The sequence below is a fragment of the Protopterus annectens genome, chromosome 10.part0 (assembly GCF_019279795.1).
Source record: "Protopterus annectens isolate FY-2018-M chromosome 10.part0, PAN1.0, whole genome shotgun sequence".
NCBI lineage: Eukaryota > Metazoa > Chordata > Ceratodontiformes > Protopteridae > Protopterus > Protopterus annectens.
In genome coordinates, this window is record NC_056744.1 from 929,018,309 (window position 1) to 929,042,968 (window position 24,660).

General features: G+C 36.3%; 1 long non-coding RNA gene across 1 annotated transcript in view; it reads right to left on the reverse strand.

The window, feature by feature from the left end:
• Positions 1–636: 636 nt before the first annotated feature.
• Positions 637–24,660, reverse strand: part of LOC122813402 — a 151,245-nt gene continuing 127,221 nt past the window's right edge. Inside the window, exon 3 of the long non-coding RNA XR_006366679.1 lies at positions 637–2,037. This is a non-coding gene — a long non-coding RNA (uncharacterized LOC122813402). The remainder of the gene's footprint in view (positions 2,038–24,660) is intronic.

Consider the following 24,660-nt stretch of genomic DNA (forward strand, 5'->3'; position numbering starts at 1 on the left):
AATAAACTATTTCTTCTACCAGTCTCTGCAAGTCTCCACATCATTTTAATGCAGCAGGATTGTCATTTCTTGGACCTGTCCTTACCTTCAACTTTTCTTGTGTGTCCCTCTTCTATCTACTCAACAGTTCAGCTTTGATTCTGCACATTACTGACTTCATCATCCACTAATGCTTTCATATACAGTTGACCTTTAAAGGTTTTGTGTCATAATTTTTCAAATCTGTAGTACCTGGGCTTATATGACACCCAAGATCAATGTATAGAATGTTTTTTATTATTATTATTGTTATATATTCTGCAGTTTACTTGATCACTAGTCCCTTGTCTTTGCACTGTGTCATCCCTTCTCTGCAGCTTTCAACTGCTGCATTACCAGCCCATCGATTTCATATGTATGCACTTGATATTACTGTTTTAGTTCTCCTGCTTCTTTTCTGATCTCTATCTCCTTTGTCTTTGCTGCTTTAATATAAATGCATCTCCCATTGCTTTACTACTCTGCAGCTCCACTATCCTGATGCACTTATATTTGTTTTCCCTTGTCATTCTCTTTTCCCTTATATCATTCCCTTTTGGTCAGTTGTTTCTCCCTTTCATCACTGCTGTTTCTGCCTAGTTCCTTTCATCTTGTTTGTTTTTTTTTTTTTTTTTTTTTTTTAATGAGTGTTGCAATTTTATTGTCTGATGCAAACAGGCACTTTCTTTTCAGGGAGATGTATGTTATTTCTATTTCATGGATTTCTTCAGAGGTTTTGTTTTTTTATAAACTCCAAGTTCATCTGTAATACCCCAAAGGCTGCTTAAGGGACTTTAACTGAATGTCTGGTGGTCAGTTATATTTATCAAGAGTTTTGTATGAAACTGCAATCTGGAGTTCACACTTCTCCCCCTTAATTATTGTTTTATTATGTTATGCTCCTGTCTCTGTTGGTGCAGCTTTCTGCAGTAATTTGCATTAATCATTATTTTGGTGCCATCTCATTCTGTTCACTTTGGTGTTACACTCCTCTGAATCCATTGGTTTGTTGTATAATAATGTAGCTTGCATAATAGATAGCTTGATTACCCTCTGGCTCTTTGTATTTTTCCACTCCAGGACTGAGTTTTCTTTGGGAGTATTCATCTAATTTGTTACCAAGTTTAAGGAAAAGCATATTCAAACTTGTTTGGTATTCTCTTATTAATCTTTTGCTTCTCAGTAATTCCTAAGTTGCCTCTTTTGGATACATTTTCCTGATTATCCAGTTTACATTTTAGCTTTTGCACCTCATCCTCTAGAATTTTTAATATTTCCATACAGCTTATGAAATGGTCTTCTGCCCTTTGGACTCTTTCCTTATGTTTTGATGTTCTCTTGTTCTGTGCCCTTCTTATGGTGGGCATTTACTATTTGCCATAGAAAATCTGTCTTTGCAATGCTTAACTACCATTCAAACCACTTTTGCCACATCAACCTTGCATTTTTTTTCCTTCTGATAGACTGTTTCTTTCTGTAGTTTGTTCTAATTTTCCAATTTTTCTTTACATTTCTAGCTTTTTCCTCTGACCTAGGCTAGAGCAGAAAAATTAAACTGCTATTTTGGTTTAGCTCTACCTAGAATGTCCTATTTGCCACAGGTTTCTTTCAGAACTGTAGGCAACAACTGATATGATATGCATGCTTATGTAACAGCACTTCCTAATATGTCAGCCAGTCTGTAAATTGACATACATATTTTGATTTCTGGCATCTAGTTATGTTTGTAATTGGAGTTCCATTTTTGTGTATATGTGTGTGTATGTGTATGCATTCATGAGTACATATTTGTGTGTACTGTTGTTGCAACATTACACCCATTTGCAATAGATATTTCAGCACTACTGAACTGCAAAGGCTTACATTCCTTGACTGGAAAATGACAGCATATAATAAGTAGTTAAACTTAATACGATAAGTTGGCAGGTGCTTGTGAGTTGCCTCTCATTTCACACAGGACCACAGTTCTTGTGCTTGTTGCAAGTTAGCATTTCCTGAGCATCCCAATATGGCAGCATCCTAGAGAAAAAACAAAAGAAGTATTTAACTTCCTTTCTGTGTTCACACTTTCCGAGATGCAGCACACTCAGTGAGAGAGAGAAGTAATAAACAGGTCAATGCAATGCAAGTTGCAAGGTGGCTAGATTCCAGCAGAAAACATTTTTTTTGACTGTGCAGCATTTGCTTATAATAAGACAAGAGTGAGTACCAGAAATACTAGCATATGTGTCATTGAATTGTCAATTACAAGCTATTGGTGCTAAGCAGTTGTGGTGCAAGTTTAGATGTTTCAAAATGTTGAGGTGGCATATTTGTTGTTACTTTGCAGTTTGCTTGCTACAGGAGTCACTGATAATCAAAGGTTAGTAAGGATCTACACTTATCAGCAGCCTCTTTGCATGGGTTAGTGCATAGTTTAGATAACATAGCTGCTTTTCAGGTTTCACAACATACATAACAATGTTACTTCATGCTATGATTTTCATCAGTCAGTGCATGACTTCATACATACCCAACCATTTGTTTAAAGTGTACTGGCTTTAATTAATATTGTAAAAAGTGTCACACCATTTGAGCTCTTGAAAGATGGCAGTTTGAATGAATCAGTTATCAGATGGATGTACATGGTGCTTACATTTCCATTTGTATTTGGTTGCACTTTCCTTAGCTTAGAATACATAGCATACTACACTATTGTGTTTTGAGCTATTCCCATGGCTGAAATACAGGTTGTTATGTCACATAGTGGCCTCTGTTACATGCTTGTAGAATACCATGTGAAAGGAGGAGCAATTGTACAGTTTGGTATTCTGCAGTACAAGCAGTAGCTGAACACAATTGGTGGCATCATGTGGGCACTATTCTGTGAGCAGTGTTCTGTGGGAAGTATTCTGGAGTGTGTAGTGATAAGTCACTCTGCAGGATACTAAGAATACATCTTGCACTTGCATCACTCTACTTGTCATGTGAGCAGAGCTCTTGTGCAGTGCTATGTTCCTCTTGGTATCCAACAGGTGCTTCTGTGCTGCATTTACATTTTGCGCAATACACAGGGGTCAGATGCACCAACAGTTAAGCATTATACTTGCAATATGTTGACTACTAGTACAGGTGTAGACACTTAGCTGCAGTTGACTTACACCGGCTAGTGCAAAACAGTGAATATTATATAACATACAGCCTTGTTTATAGCCAAATGAGGATTCTGAATATGTCTACTATGCAACAGGTATACAGGTCGCAGCTACAAACTATATTGTGTTTCAGTGGTTGACATGCAGGTAAACACCATGTGCACAGTGGAGTCAACTTATGTTTTGCAGGTTTTACTACAGACTTAGACTTCAGTGGACTGTATAACACATGCTTTGTGTGGCAGGGAATTAAGCTGCTATACATATTGCCCATGATGTCCATCTGTCCACACAATCATTTGCATACTGTACAGCATAACCAGTGTTGTTTGAATATGTGTTCAGTAGTCTATGTATTGTAACTAGCTTGCATATGCTACCAAATGTAAGGCAGTTACAGTATCTCTAAATGTGCAATAGTATGCCTATTTTAAGTTAAGTAAAGTTTATTATCTCCATAGGTGATTATGACTGACTCCATTCATAGCCAACTTGTTATGTGTTCAAGATGTGAATATAAAAAAAATCACCTTTAGAGCAGAGCGAAGCAAAGCCTGAGAGGTGAATATTGACTTTTATATCAAGAACATATCACAAAGATTGTTATGATCAGACAGACTGATTTTACTTCTTTGCAGTGGAATGATTTAAAAGATTCATAGGGGTTCATGTCCATTCTAATCTAATGAACAAGTACAACTTTCTAATACCAATGCTCAGGCTTTGCCTCCTGCTTCATGTACTACCAGTTACAGAAGATGAAAGTATAAAAGCATTAAGTGCTTTACAGCTTAGAAAGCTGTAAAACACTCAGCATCGCCACATAGTCAATGTGCAGAAGTAAAGTGTTACTCTGGTGAACAAATAACTTTAAAAACATGTTAGGCATGCCACTCTACCACATTTTTTTAACAGTGGCAGTAAAGTATGTAACCACTTTTAAAGTTGCAAAAATGCATCAGATGCCATGCTGTGATGGCCAAGCATATTCTGGTACAGGAAGCACCTTATAAATGCACATATGTTGTTGACCTATCCTGTGTCACTGTGATGTCATAAATTAAATGCAGCATATTACCTTCTTTCATACACCTTATGTGGTACATGTGTCCTATCTATGTCACATGGTCTTCATGCATCATATTCTGTGTCTACTGATTATTATGAAAATATCAGTGTCTGGACTCATACAGCAATATCCTTCTCTCCTAGCTTATTTCAATGTGCAATGTCTCTATGACATGGTGCAATTTTAAGGAAATGTGCCATATGAATCACTGAGCCACTAACATATGCACAAACTGCATATGACACTGTATTCTTTCACACAATATTATTATTATTATTATTATTATTATTATTATTACTATGTGCTTATTAGTTCATATGTCAAACACTGTTATTATCAGAACTACATGCAGTTGTGATAGAATACATTGTTTTTACTTGTGACATATCCATCTTCCTTACATTTCATGTTCTTCTTTTGATACCCGATGGGGGTGTCAGTAATGTGTCATGTTATTTCTCTGGGTTACCTCTGGTGTCTGGACCTTTATTCTTATTTACTCATGTGAGGTTTGAAGAGTATTCTGCAGTATATTCTCAACTGATGACTTCTTTAGCACCTATGGGATCTTGTTAGTAACGTTTCTGTTTGACATGAGTATCTCCCTATGACATCAGGTAAAAAGCAATATATAGATTTAACTTCAGCATTTGACATGGTCATACACAAAACACTGATAAATAAATTAGTACAACTGGCATTCATGTACTGTTGATAAGATGGATAGCTGCATGGCTTACAAATAGGACATAGCAAGTATCACACACCAACTGGACAGGTGAAATCCTTGGTTACAGTCAATGTGTTACACAGGGCTCTGTCCTAGGCCCTTACTTGTTTAGATTGTATCTTTCAGACCTTACTTTTTCATCTGAGGTGTTCTACAGTCTATATGCTGATGACCTGAAATTGGGTAAACTGATTACAAGTGTTACAGATAAGGCATGTCTGCAAAATAATTTGACTAAATTGACCATTTGGGCACAGGAGACTAATATGTTGATAAATACATCAAAAACTAAGCATATGAGATTTGGGAGACATAAACTGAAAGGTGAATATTTAATACAGCACACAGTGATTGAAACTGTAGACTCATTTAAGGACCTGGGTGTATGGGTAGATTCAGGTATGAGTTTTTCTAATCATATCAACCACTTGGCTAATGATAGTTATAGACCTATAGGTTGTATAAAAAGATTTATAGAGCTTAGGAAATCAAACATAATGAAGTAATTGTTTGTTAGTTACATTAGACCCAAACTTGAGTATGGAATAACAATATGTAAAACCCTATAGGAAAACAAGCATGAATAAAGTGGAAAGAGTACAGCGAAAATATACCAAGGGCACCCATGGATGTGAAAATCTAAGTTATTATGAAAGACTAAAATATATGAACTTGTACAGTGTCTCTTACAGATATTTAAGAGGAGATCTTATTTAGGTATATAGGGCATTTAGTGACAACTACCTCTGGAAATGTTTGGGGTTATCAAAAAGTACTAGGGAATCATCAAATAACCTATTTAGAATATTCTATAGGAATGAGACGTGTACTAATTGTTTCTCTGACAGTGTAGCTGATGCTTGGAACAGACTACCAAATTACATTAAAGCAAGTACTAGTTTAGATATTTTTAAGAACAGCCTGGACATTTATTATGGGAACAAGTGTTTTGCTATATTGGCAAGCTAGAAGGGCATTAATGCCCATGCTTGAAACATTTGTATGTATGTATGTATGTAAGCAACATGTTACATGGTAAAGTATAAGAAACAATACACAATTAAGATTGCCTAGAATGCTTTGCAGATGAGATCCTAACCATTATTTGCTACTTATTTGTTACTTGTTATGAATATTTTAATTTTTCTATTCATATTTTCATAACAGAGTTGAATACTACATAGTGACATCATGAGAAATGACATGGTAGAAGGCTACAAATGCACCATTACTGCCCTTGTAGACTTGTGATATTGCAAGCAGTTTACTAATCATAAAGATATGCAAAACTTACATAGTTGCATTATTTTTCCCCCCAAAAAGAGGCTTATAGATGTGTATATGTTATCAAATGAAACCTTAGATGATGTTGGACAATACTTGCATAGCTTAAGCTTTTTAAATGTAATTTTTCATAAAAGGTTTGGGAATCTTAGACATATGTAAGCTACTTGACACTGAACTTTCCAAATCTGTTTGGCATGTATGAGTTACCTACTACAGCTCTACCCATTTTATCATTTGATTATTTTTATTTACCTGCCTAACAACTAAACACAGCACTGTGCTGTTTTCTAAATCCCATGTAGAGTGTTGTCATTTAGCTGAAATCCTTTTCTGTGGAAATAGAAAAGGCAAAAGCTGCACATGAGGTAATAAGGGTACATATGAAAGATAATATAAAACATAACATGTGAGTACGTAAAAAGAGTACAGTTAGTGATATAAGCACTGTGGCTCACAACACATGCTATGTATAAGGCAGTTCCCCAGCAATACTGACTAAGCTATAATGGCAATTAACAAAGCAGAGACTCATAATTATACATTAGAAGATGGCACAATATATACTACATAAAGTGCAGTTGCTTTAGTTATTACACATGAATACATATGCCTGCAGTATACTGCAGCTGGATTAGCAATGTGTATATCTGAGGTGCTGGAAGAGAGGGATGACCATGCTCATCCTGGGGGATGCTGAAATTCATCTAGGAATTCCCTGGAGTAAGGTATGGTCCATAGAGGAGATTAGCCCTCAGGTATAACAGGCAAATCCAGTAGAGGCCAGATACCATGGTGTAGATCATAAATGAAAAAAATCCCCAGTAGAAACAGCAAACAGCACAACCCCCACCCCTAGTATGCTTTACGTACCATGCTTGCCAGAACCTTAGAACAAATTCAGTCTGAGGGCAAAAGGAGTGGCTAGTAATGTACAGAAGCATTGTGATTCTGGAAAGAAAGAAGCTGAAATGGAACAAAAAATATATATGCATGAATGTACATAGCTGATGGTTAGAACAACAGCCATAAGGGTATGCACAGCATTTTTAAATCAAGACTTTGTCACTAAATTATATTTTTGTAAGTTTTATGGAGATGCTGTGTTATTTGAAACAGGACTTTCTAACATTCCTCAGCTGTATATAACAAATCCGCAGCAACTTTACCATTTGTGTCCTCACAAGAATACAGAGGCATAACGTTTGATGTCATTCATACCTCATGCAGAAGGACAAGTAAACAATGACCTCACTGAACACCACCATAGTGACTGTTATGGTGCAGCGGTTAGTGTTGCCGGTTCGATTCGTGGCTGGGGTGCTTTCTTTGCTGTGCCTACATATCATCCCTGTGGTTGTTTGAGTTTCCTCTAAGGTACTTTGTTTTCCTCCCACATTCCAAAGACATGATGCAGGTAGAGTGGGTACTCTAAATTGGCCACATGTGTAACTGTGTGCATGTGTGTGCCTTGGGTGAAAGGTTGGGTGGTGGGCTGGCAACTCAACACTGTAAAACTCCACTGTCAGTTGTTCTTGCGGACCGTTATTGTGTTGTGGGGACCTCCAAGGCAAAAGCCAAAAATAGAAGAATAAGAATACCCAAAGCAGGACACTTGTGTGAGGACCCCTAAGGGCAAAGCCGAAAACAGAAGGATGCTCAGAGCAGGTCACTTGGGTGAATACTGAAATTTAGGATGGGAGGTTGGTGTAATGGTTAAGGTATTTACCTTACAGACACAAGGTGCAGGGTTTGATTCTCACATGGGGTAATTGGCTAGGCTAAAAATGGTCCAAAATGGCAGTTAACCTAGTACTAATCTATGAACCTATGAACACAGATTTGCTTATAACATATCATACCAGCTTTCAGTAGACAACAGATATTTTATTGCCATTAATGCATTTCTACCAAGGCTAGTGCTTGGCCTATCTCTTATAGCTGCACAAACCAACTGTAACTGTAACATTCTACAGAAAAAAAAATATATTCAGATTTATTCACCATATCCCATACAATGAGCACTACTGTGTCACTTTCTCAAAATCCAGTTGACTCCAATTCCATGCCAGGCTATCCCTTCTCCTCAACTCACTCATATTCAAATGTATCAATGAAACTATTACCCTTCTCTAAAACATGTACTAATTTTCAAAACTACCTCTAAGTTCCTGTGCAACAGCAATGACTCTGATTACAACCCCCTTATTTTAGCTAAATTAGAAAATGATTTTGCCATAATAAGACATACATCATAAAATGCCATCCCTAGTAATACAGAGCTTTTCCAGATTCAGAAAAAGACCATATTGTTCACTCATAAAGGAGAAATTCCTAGATCACTTTATCAGCTCTCTTTAGTGATTTCTTTGGTTCATTTGGATCAAATATATTCTGTCGTCATGAATACAATTTAGTTATCATAGACTGACTTAACTCTATTATGTATACATTAATTTTGTACACTGTCTTATTGTCTCTGTTATGCATACATTTCTCTGTACATGAATGCCTATATTACTATAATGATTTGTACAAATTTAATGTTTATATCTTAGTAGTATTTCTCCATTAGAGAATGCATCTTAGGCTAGGTTTTGCCAGAATAGGTCTTTGGACTTGTGTACTTATACAGATAACACACACACACACACACACACACACACACACACATATATATATATATATATATATATATATATATATATATATATATATATATATATCCACAAATAAATACATATATCAATAAATAAATAAGATGAATAGAAACAAAGAACAAAGAAATGCAAAGCAGGTAATGAAATTTTAATGAATAACAAAGGCTGGTAATTCCAAAACAGTGACAGCATTTGTTTTTCCTGATAGGAGATATGAATTTAGGTTTGCCATAAAAAAAGCAATGGAGTTTTTTTCTTTCCCCATTAAAGTGGACTATCATAGCTGTAGAATAATCCTTTCAAAGTCTGTCAATTGCTAGAAATTCTCTACTTGAACTCCTTGACTAAGTTATATTTCAGGGTACCTGAGCTGTAATGTTTTGTATTTTAAGGCACCTAAATGGTTTGAACTCTTGCATGCTAAGTTTGGACTACATTTATATGCTGTATTTACTGATGTAAATTATGTCTGTCCTAGCCTGTATGCATCATCCTATGTCTAAACTGATTTTTCTCCCTCTTCCAGACCACTCGTGACCACTTTTTTCAAAAAGCCCCCCCCCTGCCAATAAAGTAAGCAGATAATAGAAGCTGACCAGCAAAATCATTGGACTCTGCAAGGAAAACTAAAAACTAAGTTGAAACTAGTGCATGTAGGTTACAAATCTCAAACTTTTGTGCCTAATATAGTGACATTAGTTGTTTAAACTACTGCAGTGAGTCTTTAGAGAACTTTAACGTTGCAGTATGGTAAAGCAGCAAGTGGCTCCTCCCTTATTTACTAATTTACAGAAGTTTAATATACCTCTCCCCCTGAGTGTACCTTCCACCTCCTCCTACCCTTCCTGACCAGACACCAACTTCATGAGCCAAAAACATTATTATTTATAGGTCTGTAACTGACATATCTCTTCTTGCTGTATATATCTCACATTTATCTTTTCTTTCTCTTGCTAATTACCCCATTTCTCTTCCTACTGTATAACCTGCAACTCTCTCGATTTTCTTCTCCTGCTAAATAGTCCCTAGATTTTACCTTCACAGACTATAACTTTAAAGCATTGGTTGTTCTTCTTTTACCACAAATAGTCTCCCAACCACTCCAGTGTCTTGGACTCCTGACTCTGCCCACTCCGTTCGCTATGCTCACTCTACTCTGCTTCCCTACCCCCATTCCCACCCACACCCATATCAATTACATTTATACTTACAGACCAAACCCATCATCACATCCCAATCTCCCAATTACCTCTCACAACACCCTTCACCTCTCCATAGAGACACACTCCACTCAACCAATACCATTTCACCTCTACTAAAACATCCAACCCACAGACTCCACCCTTACACTCACCCAACTCTCTATAAAGCCTAACAAGATGAACTGCATACAACCTCTACTACCAAAAGCTGTACTCCACTCATTAAAAATCTTCTCTCTTTTCTTATTTTCCTTCCTCTCCTCTTACCACACCCAACTTCATATCATTGCCCCACCCCAATGACAAACTGAGGCTATATCCAATACCTTAAAACTAAACAACTTCCCTATATCACTCTGTGACCTTAAGTCTACACAGACTTTCTTTTACTTACACAAAAAACTAACAGTCAAAGCTAACCCTTACTCCTCTGTAAAACAAACTAACATAATATACAAACTATCTAAACTCTACCTTTACCTACTCACAAAACTCACCTACTGTGGTGACATACACCCCAATCCAGGACCTTGCATGAACCTACACTAACCCAATTCAGGTACATCCCCTTTACCACAGACCTACTTCATCTCTCCTCTTATTAAACATAAATACAAGAAGTATAAGTAACAAAATGCAATACCTCCATGCTCTACTAGCTCTATATAAGCCAGAAATAACTGTACTAACAGAAACTTGGCTTAAACCAGAACACCACAATAATGAAATTATGCCTCCAGGCTATAATATTATATGCACAGACAGACTAGAGAAAAGGGGAGGTGGCTTAGCAATATTATTCCAAAATCACCTCACCTTAGAACAATTAGATTACAACTGCCATGAAGTTAAACACATAGAACTAATTCTTTCCAAACTAAAACTTAACTCCAAGAAACACATAATTATTGCAGGTGGCTATATCCCACCAGGCAATAACATTACAATTATGGAAAGCCTACTTAACTGGATCTCTAACTCCTTACCACAAGAAACCATACTACTAGGAGACTTTAACATTGACTGGCTTAACTGCTCTAACCGTAATCCATCCACCCACATTAACCTCCATGGATTTACCCAAATTATATCTACCCCAACCAGAACAGACAAAACTTCCAAATGTGAGTCCATCCTAGACTGGATACTGTTATCTGACCCCACTCTAGTGCAGCAATCAGGATGTCTCCCTGATAGTCTAAGTGACCATCAACCAACCTTCCTAATTAGAAATAGATCCCAACACATTAACCAACCCATCCTCAGAGTTGTTCACAATAAAAAGACCTTTATACCTACTGACTTCATAAATGCACTAAAAAGCTGAAATTGGATCTCCCTAAAACAACTTCCTCTACATGAAGCCATAAATTACTTTAACTCTACCTTCCTAAAAATCTTAAATCATCATGCTCCCTCCCGAACCATAAGAATACAAACAAATTATGCCCCATGGCTAACTAAAGATACCAAAATTACAATGAAAGAAAGAGACAATGCTTGGACCCAATATCATAAAAGCAAAACTACCAATCACAAACAAATATATTTAGAACTCTGTAATAAGGCTAAAAAACAAATTAAATTAGATAAAATCAACTACTACAAAACCATGCAAGACAAACATGCTCACAACCCTAAAAGATTCTGGGCCATAATAAATGGTATAATGCATCCAGGAAAAGCCTCCACTCCAACCCCAGTGCTACCAAACAACCAGGACAACATTCCACTCAGTTTAACAAATCCTTTACCGAAACAGTTAAAACTCTTGCACAAACCCAAAAGGTGTCTAGGACTCTTGCACAAATGCACTTTTCACCGAATCGCTAATGGGCAGGCATACTTACTTGAAAATGCTTTTCACCGACGCAGCATTTTTGTGTAAGTATGCCTGTTGTGCCGGTCATACTATGGTGTGGGTAAGGGAAAATTCCCTTATCCCCACTTTAGTGTGATCTCGGAGTGAGAATATTAAAGTAGGGGGATGTGGGGGGTGCAGGGGGGGCTTGCCCTCTGTGTAAAAGTAGATTTAATGTTTGTTTTTTTAACACACTTTAGCAAAACTGCTTTTTCAGTGAAAGCGCCTTCGTTGAAGTGTGTTTGGTGATAGTGGATTCGGACTGTTGAAGTTTCTTTCAGCAGTCCTAGATCCACCCAAAACACCACTTGGTGCCCTACAACAGCATGTTCCCCAACTCAGCTAAATACAAAACAAAATAATGATACATCCAGCTTTTCCCTACACCCTGTACCCGCAAAAGTAATCCTTAAACTCCTAAAAAAACTCAAACCAACCATGCTAGCAGCTGACAACCTACCTGCAGATTTCCTTCAAATAGCAGCAGAAGCAATAGCCTATCCTGTATCCATTCTCATAAATAGATCACTAGCAGAATACATCACATATTATTCCACTACACAAGGGAGGTAAATCCTTAGAACCTAGCAACTATCGCCCTATCGCAATCCTATCACCTTTATCAAAAATATTATAAAGAGTTGTCCACTACCAGCTACTGCATTACCACCTAGAAAATGACCTACTTTCCAAATCGGCTTTTGGCCCTCACACAGCACCAGCACAGCACTGCTATCATTCACTGATATAGTTAACCACCATAGAAACAAGGGACTATTTGTATCTTCCATATTCTTAGACTTATCAAAAGCCTTTGACACGGTAAACCACAGCTTCTACTTCAAACTCTTTCTAACCTAAACTTAAGCTCTTCCTCTATATCTTAGTTCACTAGCTACTTATCAGACCGGCAGCAAGCTGTCCTTTGGCCCGACCAGCTGTCCCTTCTCCTACCATTATCCACAGGAGTCCCCAAAGGGTCTATCCTAGGCCCACTGCTGTTCTCACTATTTACCAACCAAAATCTCTTCTTCCTCACCCACCACATCCACCGTACAATATGCAGATGACACAACCCTTATATCTGCTGCCCCCAACTTGACAGAACTTCAGTCTTAACCCAAAATAGCTTTACTCTAGCTGAAATGTGGTTCACCAACATTAAACTTATTGTTAATCCCAAAAAAACAAAACTAATTATTTTCGGTCCCGGGTGACCCCTTCCTCTAAACAATAATTTTACCATTAACTCTAAGGACAACATCCAAATCACTCCTACTACCCACACTAAACTGTTACATTTGACATCCATATAGCTCAAACCATCAAGAAAGTAAACAAAGAGGGTGCGTGGCTAAGATGTCAGAGTGAGTGCAGCAGTTTTTTGTTGCTCTGTCTATAAGTTTTATTTCTGACAGGGTTTTTTTTTTTTTTTTTCAAAACATAAAAAAAAAAACTACTACAAAAAAAAAAAAAAAAAAACAGTCCTAAACAGGAATCAAAGACAGAAAAAAAAAGAAGAGAAGAAAAGTAAAAATAATAAAGGACCACAGCAGAAGAGCAATATGTCTTTATTGTTGTAGTAAAGTGAATAACATCTGCTTTATCAGACCAACCGTCTGATGAAGCGGATGTTATTCCGAGAAAGCGCTTACCTACTACAATAAAGGACATATTGATTTTCACTGCTGTGTGGAACCAGATTATTTTTCTTTTTCTTGTAATTACAAATATTCTTTTCATTGTTGTGGATTACCTGAGGAAGAAAAAGTAACATTTTTCAGTGAATTTTCTCACAAAATTCCTGTCAGAATATTAGCAGCTGTATACAGATACTTGAAATATGAGCCATTCAAAGTCTTCAGCTCAAGACAGTTCTATGAAAAAAGAACTGCAGACCATAATTACAAGTATACAGGACCTTTCTACTAAAATGGACAATCTAGAAAACATTATGGAAAATATGAAAAAAGAGAGTAAAAAGTAAATTCAAGATTTAAAGGACATTATTTCAAAGCACTCGGATCAAATAACCAACATAGAAGAATCTCTAGATGGCATAGATGGAAGGCAGATAGAGAATGACAGTCAAATAAATTTCTTATTGAAGCAAAACAACTTATTAACTGAGAAAATGGAAGATTTGGAGTCAAGGTCAAGGAGGAGCAACATTAGAATTTATGGAGTTCCTGAAAAGACAGAGTGAAATAATATGATTATTTTCCTGAATAATTGGTTGCCTAAAGTGCTAAACCTCCCGGAGTCACTTTCTTACGGAATTGAAAGGGCTCATAGGTCTTTATCAAATCCTTCTATATCAAAAAATCCAACTTCAGCAAGGTCCATCATAGTTAAGTTTTTGTCAACACAGGATAAAGATCTGGTGTTAAAAACTGCCTGGACGAAGAGCCCCTTTCAAGAAAATGGAAGAGTTATTAGATTTGATAATGACTATACATCTGTGACAATAGCAAAAAGGAAAGCTTGTATTCCCCTCATTAAAGACCTTAAGAAAGCTGAAATAAAAGCTCAAATACTCTTCCCTGCTAGATTAAAAGTCACACTTCCAGATGGTCAAAAAATCTTTAATAATATTGAAGAAGCAATAGAATTTGTCAAAAAAACATAATTTACTAGGCAAAATTGAAGATATAGAACTTTCTACTCCAAGCCTAAAGAGACAAGCTACTAATGGCAAAATAACAGCAAATGATAAGTCTACAAAAAAAACCTTAAAGGGAAGTAAAACATAAGCTTCTAATTTTCTGAGGTTATTCTCCCTTGGAATAGGATAAATAGTGCAAATATGAGGTAAGATTTTAAAATAAATATTTACAACTATATATATAACTAACCCTTCTTCCTCTTTTATAGTAATTACTCTTATTATTATATAGATAAATACTTTCTGCCATTTTTCCTTCCTCCGTTATGAAGTTTTTTATCCCCTATATAGATTATAATATAAATAAAAACAAAAGGCTTATAAGCACATAGGATCTTGTCATAATCTTACAAGATCATGATTTAATGTTATATTTTAAATTAGTGGTGTGCTGAGTGCCGTCAGAATAATATTAAACTGTTGTTTAAAAATAGTTTATGTGTCTTTGTTCTGTAACCTTAATACATTAAATAGAGTGGCAGTAGCTTTAAATGCTGAGCGTGGGTTGTCGGCGCTTATACAGTCTGTCAGGAAGCTTTGTGGGCTTTAGCTTGATTAAATTGTCTTTGTAGGTATTAAAGTAATTATGATGGATGTTCTGGGGAGAGAGAGCACTTCAAAAGAAGTGCGGTCTGTGGTTTTAAAAAAAAAATTAATAGCTGCATCGTGCTACCCTGTTTAACTTGTTTTTTTCTATTTTACATGCTTTTTTGGAAACCTACGAGCGCACAAAAGTAGGAAAGCCAAAAATAACCGAAAAATGTCATACCTGCCTTGTGTATGCAGTTAATTTTTGAATGCAAAGCCTCAAGAGAACTAAATCACGAGCTATTCATTGATCTGTGGTTTTGAGACTGGCGCTCTTTGTAAAAACTTCTAGTGATGATGTAATTGTACTCTGAGCACATAAGAAACAACTGTGACAGGCAATAAAGATGCAGCAAGGACGTTTTTGATGCTGAGACATTCAAAATACTCTTCAAAGTAGTTTCTTGACTGTAAGTTTATAATTTCCTAACAAAATGAATGTTTACTAGTTCCTCTTGATGCCGGAGACTAGATTTAATAACATAAATGTTGGAAACTGTTGTAGTTGCAGTTAAATTCAGTATTCAAGGCAAAGTTATCACTCATGCTTCCTAGAATTGTTTTGAATTGCTTTGTTTTCTAAACTTATTGACAGTGTGAAATACATGTTTAGTTCTAATGTGAATTCTGGTTAATTGTATGTAGAAATAAAATAACTTACAAATGAAGAGTAAATTACACATGAAGAGAAAATTAGCATTTCTCTATACATCACACAGATGCTTTAGTTACAATGCAGCTTCACCAGATATTTAATGCAAGATAAACACAGATGGCTGAAGGGAAAGTTGAAAAACATTAAAACAGAGCATCCCTTTATAAGTTACAGATAGATTTAAAAAAAGAAAAAGAAAAAAGGGGGAAGGTGTAATATTGTCACATGTTAATAAGCTGAATAAATATAGTTACCTGATATATGAACATCTAAATGTTTTAAATAAAAAAGAAACTGTAAAGAGAACATTATTGGTATTTCTTCATAAGTCACTTTTGGAGAATCATATTTGAGAGTTCCTTCATATATGTGTTATATATCTCACCCCCAAAAATCCTATTTTAAACATATCTTTTTCATGTGAGCACTGATACATTAGGAATGTTATTTGGTAAACAGAAATTTGCTTATTATTTTCAAGGGTACTTTATATTTAGGCATTCCTAAAATATAGAAGGATGCGGTAAAGTAAGTTGATTGCATAGCCCACATAGTACTAATAATGTATTTTAAGCAAGTACTTAATACAACAGTAAGTGTTGAATAAACAAAACAAAAAAAAACTGTTTTGGGAATAACACATATCCAGTTACTTCAAAGCAGCAAACACCTGTACTATCTGATCATTATATTGAAGATGTTATCTTATAATTAATAACTAGTATAAGCAATGTTGATTTATTCTCTTGCTAATAGCAGTGATATTGACAACAATGAGGACTTGAAAAAATACATTTTTGAAATATCAATATTAGAGAGTTGTATAAATGGCTTATTATTGGAACAAAAGGGGATAAATGAAACGGAGAAGGGTGTTTGAATAAAGTACATTTACCACATTTAAATAAGCTTAAAATGCTCATAATAGTTTAATATTACAGATTTCAAAATATTGGTCATACTTTGCTTAGACCATACATATATAGCCCATAAACAAATGTATAGAAGGAATAGTCGAGAGGAGAATGGGCGATAGAAGAAAAATGGAGAGGGTTTCTATGCCTTAAATATATAAATATATATTTAATGTGCAGTATCATTTCAAATCATATAATTAATCTGGATGTACACTCTTTATTCATAGTTTAATCTGTATTACGAAAATAATATATTTTTTCATCTTAACGAAAGACACTGATTTCTTATATTGCTTTTGAAGTCAAGCTTACATATGCTGGTTTATGAGAGCATAATCCTGTTACTCTAACATAGAGATGTTTGTCAAACATGAATATTTTTTGCATGACTATTTTATTTGTAATTTGTAAAATACTTAATATTCTATCATATGTCTTGAGATGTTTGCGCTTCAATAACTAAACATAATGTTACATAATATCGAATAAGTTTAACTGTACACCTAATTATTAGAGGGCAGAAGCAGCAATATAAAGGTTGATTGGTTGTAAGACTGTTAGTGGTAGTGGCTAAGATGATGCTTTCATCAAGCCAGGAAATTAGGTTTCCATGTTTAGTTTTGTATATAGTTATATATGTTATGATTTTCTTATTCATTTCTATTTACCTGCTCATAACTAAATTCAATAGACATATATGTATCATTCTAAATATTCTCTTATAAATGTATGTCTTTAAATGTCAATGGCCTTAATAATCCTGTCAAAAGAGGGAGCATAGTTAGATATTTGAAACTGAATAATGTAGATATAGTTTTTTTACAGGAAACACATATTGTCGACAGGGACATAGATAAATTATCTTTTAATGGTTATATGGTCCTTGTAGAATCCCACTACCAAACCAAGAGAAGAGGCACGATGATACTATGGAAAAAAACATTACCAATGCCTAAAGTCATTGATACTTACTCAGACAAGAATGGCATGTTATGCCTGGTAGTTCTGTAGATAAACAAAAGATATGTAACTCTTGTAAACTTTGTTTCTTGTAAATTCTTACTGGATACCTGTTTTTGGAGCAGCTACAGCAAGGAATCATTTGGAGTTAATAATTTCCAAATCCAAAGGAGAAATAATACATGCAGGAGATTTCAATTGCCTTCTCACTGAAAAAGATACTACCAAAAATGATAAATTTAGAATTTCCCCTGCAGCTAAAAAGTTAAAGAATTTTATTAATGTATTATGTCTTAGGGATATATATGATTTAAAAGAAACACAGTTGTTAGAATACACCCATTATTCGTATAGGTATGGTACACAAACAACAATTGATAAAGTAATAGTTACTAACAATATATTTTCTAAGGTACAAGAAGTGTTAATTAGTTCATGCCCATTGTCAGATCATAATGCCTTATTTTTTAAGGTAAATATCATGCCTAAAGACTTAATAATGTGGCAAAGATTACCTGTCTACATTACTACACTTAATGGATTTAAAGAGTGGCTTCTTGGCGAAATAAAATATTTTTAGACATCAATGATAATAATGAAACTTCAAAGGTTATACTTTGGGATTCACTAAAATCTTATTTATATGGTAAGATCAAAAATTGGTATCTAAACAAAAGAAAACAACTGGGAAATGAATTAACACAAATACAACTAAAAATAGACGGAATAAAGAAAAGTTTAAGCACCAAGGACATAAAAACTAATTCTGAACTTAAAACATTAAATACTAGATATGCAGAAATAGTAAATCATAAAGTGGCAATAAATCTAGAAAAATTAAAAATTCAATCCTATTCAGTGAACCCCAAAAATGTACATAGGTTGGCAGTCAAAGCAAAAAATTTAGCTAGACTAAGTCATATAAAAGAAATCACTGATAATACAGAAGTTAAAACAAGACATGTAATGGAACACAAAGAAATTCTGGAGGTCTTCAGAGTATATTATGAGAAGGCAAATAATACAAATAGTAACTCTACAGACAATATGCTTAAGTGTAATTTTTTGAATGAAAATATCAACAAAAGAGTAACAAAACAAAAAAATGCTAATTTGCTCAAACCAATAACATTAAAAGAAATTAAAGAATGCATTCATAATCTTAAAAACAATAAGGCACCTGGATTAGATGGGATTATAGGAGAAATATATAAGTTGTTTCTAGAAGACACCTTAAAGACTTTAGAGGCAGCTTTTGAAGAATTTAGGAAAAATAAAAATATCTTTCCTTCATGGAAGTATGCTATAATATCTCCCATTCTAAAGCAAGATAAGGACCCTAAATTAGTATCATCATATCGACCTATATCTCTGCTAAATGTAGATTATAAAATTTTTACCTCCATACTCACTAAAAGATTGAATCAATTCATCCCCAAATAATAGCAGATGATCAAACAGGGTTTATTTTGAATATGAAAGTTCAGGACAATGTCATCAGACTTTTAACCTTAATAGATGTTGCAAATAAAAAGAAAAAAGAATTATCAATTATTAGTTTAGACATAGAGAAGGCATTTGATTCTTTATCTTGGTCATACCTATTTAAAGTCTTGGAAACATTTAATTTCTCCACAGATTTCATAGAACTAATAAACAGCTTATATAAAAACTCTTTGTCGTATATTAAAATTGGGGCCCTTTTATCTGACAAAATTCAAATACTAAAAGGAACTAAGCAAGGTTGTCCTCTGTCACCTTTGTTATTTGCATTGTCAGTAGAACCATTTGCAAATTGCATAAGAAATAATAACAACATAAATAGCTTTATTGTTAATTCAAATTATGCTTCTAAAATACAATTGTTTGCTGATGATATAATATTAACCATAGGAAATTTAGACTCTTTAATAAGGCATATTACAATAGTTATAGGACATTTTGAGAAACTTTCAGGTCTAAAATTCAACAGCACTAAATCTGAAACATTATTGGTAAATAAAAAAGTAAGTTCTGAATGGAGAAAACACAGTCATTTTAGTTGGGGGAATAACACTCTTAAATATCTAGGAATATATATAAAACCTAATTGGAAAGAAATTATACAAGTCAAGTATAGAAATGTGTTAGGTATAATCAAAGAATATATAAAGAAATGGAATTAAATGTTCTTTACTTTTGAAGGAGCCACTTTTGAGACTTTAAGTATTTTTCCTATGTTTATTTGCTAAGTTTTTCTGCATAGCCGCCTATTTTGACCTTTTTCTGGCTTGTTAAATTTGATTTCTGCATTAGTAACTGTATTTAGAGCACAACCTAGAGCTGTTTACTGAATTTCCTGTTTGCACTTATTTTTAAAATCGTTTTTTTCTCAAAACTTGCATTTTATCTGTCTTTGGCCTAGCACTCTTGTGTGGGGTCATTTACTGCACTGTTATAACTTGTTGATACTTGTTAACCTCTGCTATCTCTGAAAAAACAACAAAAAATCTTGCTTTTTTCCCACTTTTCTGAGATTTAAAAAGTTCAGTTACAGGCTTGCTGTTCTTGAACTGTTTGTAAGTTTCTGTGAGGCCATTTTTTGCTTGGGCTAAAGGAAAGTCTCTCTGTTAATCAGTGGCAGTGAAAAACATTGAGCAGCCTGCCTGCCCCTGTGGGAGTGGTTACTGACTTGAAACTGTAGTTTTATTGGCCATTGTGGGTCAATTCCAAAACTCCTTCATCTTCCTCTCTTAAAACCTGGTTACCTCATGGTTTTGGCATCTTTTCAGGCTTATTGGCTGTTGGTGAAGCACCCACCAAGAGGAGAAAACGCTGAGAGAAGAAAGGAGCCACTTTTGAGACTTTATTTTTCCTCTGTTTATTTGCTAAGTTTTTCTGCATAGCCGCCTATTTTTAGCATTTTCTGGCTTGTTAAATTTGATTTCTGCATTAGTAACTGTATTTAGAGCACAACCTAGAGCTGTTTACTGAATTTCCTGTTTGCACTTATTTTTAAAATATTTTTTTTCTCAAAACTTGCATTTTATCTGTCTTTGGCCTAGCACTCTTGTGTGGGGTCATTTACTGCACTGTTATAACTTGTTGATACTTGTTAACCTCTGCTATCTCTGAAAAAACAAAAAAACAAAAAAATCTTGCTTTTTCCCACTTTTCTGAGATTTAAAAAAGTTCAGTTATAGGCTTGCTGTTCTTGAACTGTTTGTAAGTTTCTGTGAGGCCATTTTTGCTTGGGCTAAAGGAAAGTCTCTCTGTTGATCAGTGGCAGTGAAAAACATTGAGCAGCCTGCCTGCCCCTGTAGGAGTGGTTACTGACTTGAAACTGTAGTTTTATTGGCCATTTTGGGTCAATTCCAAAACTCCTTCATCTTCCTCTCTTAAAACCTGGTTGCCTCATGGTTTTGGCCTCTTTTCAGGCTTGTTGGCTGTTGGTGAAGCACCCACCAAGAGGAGAAAACGCTGAGAGAAGAAAGGAGCCACTTTTGAGACTTTAAGTATTTTTCCTCTGTTTATTTGCTAAGTTTTTCTGCATAGCCGCCTATTTTGAGCATTTTCTGGCTTGTTAAATTTGATTTCTGCATTAGTAACTGTATTTAGAGCACAACCTAGAGCTGTTTACTGAATCTCCTGTTTGCACTTATTTTTAAAATCGTTTTTTTCTCAAAACTTGCATTTTATCTGTTTTTGGCCTAGCACTCTTGTGTGGGGTCATTTACTGCACTGTTATAACTTGTTGATACTTGTTAACCTCTGTTATCTCTGAAAAACAAAAAACAAAAAAAAATTCTTGCTTTTTTCCCACTTTTCTGAGATTTAAAAAAGTTCAGTTACAGGCTTGCTGTTCTTGAACTGTTTGTAAGTTTCTGTGAGGGCATTTTTGCTTGGGCTAAAGGAAAGTCTCTCTGTTAATCAGTGGCAGTGAAAAACATTGAGCAGCCTGCCTGCCCCTGTGGGAGTGGTTACTGACTTGAAACTGTAGTTTTATTGGCCATTTTGGGTCAATTCCAAAACTCCTTCATCTTCCTCTCTTAAAACCCTCTTTTGCGCGGTTTTGCGTGTTTTTGAGCATAGCGCAACAACGGGCAGCACCGCCTAATTGGGTTTAAACTATTCCTGGTTCCACAAAGTCTGTTCTTCACTTTTTCCCTTAGAACTGCTCTATCTCTCAATTTAAACACCATATTCTCATTCTAAGGCCCTTCACTGGTCCAATTAAGTAATCCTACAAGTTAGCACTATTAAACCATAAGCACTACTTACTCTTATACTCTCTACGATTACCCTGTCCTCTATTGGTCCATCTTAAATTCAGTTTCCCTATTACTCTAGCATGTCCAATGGTCAGTCAGTGGTTTCCTCTCCAGTCCAGCTGGTGAATCTGGGAATTTTGAGGCAATGTTACAACTGTCTCATGTACACGGACAACCCTCTCCTCCTCCAAACAGGTTCAAATATATGTGAGAGATGCAACTATTTAGCCAAACTGGAGGCTGAGCTCTCTCATCTCAAAACTGGTGTAACCAGTCAGGAGGAGAAGGTAACCTCACACAACACAATTCCAGTATCACATAGTCCCACCACATCAGTGAACCAAACACATAAATACACAAAACATACTGAGGCTCTAAATAAAAATCTACCTAAGCAACAGAGACCTCCAAAGCAGACATCCAAGCAAACGCTACCTCAAAACAAAACACACACAACACATAACCCACAAAGTCAGTGTGCCAAGCAGCCACAGCCCTTAAGGCTGAATAACACACCTGATACTCTTGTTATAGGTGACTCTATTGTCAGACACACTGACGTCCCGCTCACCAGGCTGAATAAAGAGAAGGTCACGGTGAGCTGCCTGTCGGGTGCTAGGATCCGACACATAATGCAAGCACTCAGGTCACTCCAAAGCAAATACAAATATGACTCAGTCATTGTACATGCTGGTGTGAATGACCTGAGACGTACCTCCCTGGACTACATGAAAAGAGACATAGAGGAGATCTCTGATCATGTAGCCCAGGCTGGTATGACCCTGTCCTTGAGCAGCATCTTACCCTCACCTAGAATGATGCCACAGTACAAAGACAAAATGATCGATTTTAACAATTGGCTAAAATTTTGGTGTCATTCAAAGGGGATCCAGTGTCTGTCAGCCTGGGATGACATGCTCGACAAGCCACGTTGCTTCGCTAGGGACGGCTTGCACCTGTCACCACTGGGCTTTCGGATATTGGCAAAGGCTCTTGCCACCCCATAGTGCCTTTTTTAGGCAAGGCTCAAAAGTCAAACCCACCCCCATAGACAGCACATGGAACAAGAAACTAAGAGTAATGCTGCTAAACGCCAGAAGTCTTAACCTCAAGATGCACGCACTCGAAGCTCTCCTCAGTATGGAGAACATCGATATCTGTGCAGTGACAGAAACCTGGTTCAAGGCTCCAGAGAGCACCCCAGCACTACCAGGCTATACCTCATATCATGCTTTTCGGCCCCAAAACCCGGACCGAACCACAAAAGGAGGGGGAGTTTCCATATTTATCAAGGATATCCACACCTCCAGGTTAGTGGCATTGCACGAAGTATCGGAGACCATCCATGTGCAACTAACAGTGGGCAAAACTGCTTTTCAGTTTATAGCATCCTACAGACCACCCTCTCAAAGCCAGGAATCCCATTCGCCTTTCCTGAAAACATTGGAGAACATGAAGATTTCTCCGAACACCATTATATTGGGTGACTTCAACTACCCAAACATTGACTGGGAGCACTACTCAAGCCCCAGCACCTTAGCCCAAAGATTCCTGCAAATTATAAACTCAAATGCTATGGAACAACTAGTTACCACTCCCACAAGAGGGGACAACATACTAGACCTGATCATTACCAACATGGGGACTCTATGCTCCACACAAGAAGTATATCCCTCATTGGGAAGATCAGACCATAAATTAATTTCACTGGATGTCCACATCCCGACCCCACCCCCAGCCCAGAAAACCACAGTGAAAAACTTCTCAAAAGCGAACATCTCACTTCTCAAAACCGAAGTGGAATCCTTCAAGGCCCCAGGGCCAGTGGAAACTACATCCCAAACTGCAGAATTCTATATAAATGCATTCTACGGACATCTCCAGGAATGCATGGATCATGCTATCCCAAACAAAACCAAGACCCAATCATCCAAAGGCAGGCGTCCAGTCTGGTGGACCCCTTCCATAAATAAACTGTACAACAGAAGGAGGAAGCTACTACATGATAGAGCAAAATCCCTAATAGGGAAGGCATGTCTGATCAGTACTAGCAAAAAATTACGATCCCTCATAAAATCCTCCAAGGCCAGCTTCGAGAGAAAAATTGCACAGGACACCAAAGACAATCATAAGGCTTTTTTCAGTTATGTTAGAAACCTGGGATGCAACTCCCAGACTTGTTCTGAGTTGATTCTAAACAACAAAAAATGCACTGAACCCACAAACATTGCCAATATCCTGGCAGACAGGTTCAGTGCAAACTTCTCCACCCCCTCCCCCCAAAAGAGCAAGTATCTATCCCGGCAGAGGGCTGTCTCCCAAACATCTCAGATGCTCAGGTGAAGGCTGCCCTCTCCAAAGCAAAAAACACTGCTTCCATGGGACCAGATGGCATCCCAGGTTGCGTCCTACATGAACTACAAGAGGAACTAATCCCTCAAATAAAACAGCTATAAAATCTCAGCCTCACTACAGGATATGTGCCCAGAGAATGGCGTACAGCAACAGTGGTCCCACTCCACAAAGGTGGAGCCTCTACGGACCCTGGAAACTATCGCCCCATAAGCCTGACTAGCTTAGTCTGCAAGGCTATGGAGAGGATCATCATGGAGCTCATAAACAAAGACATTGGGGACCTACAGACACTAGATCCTACCCAGTTCGGCT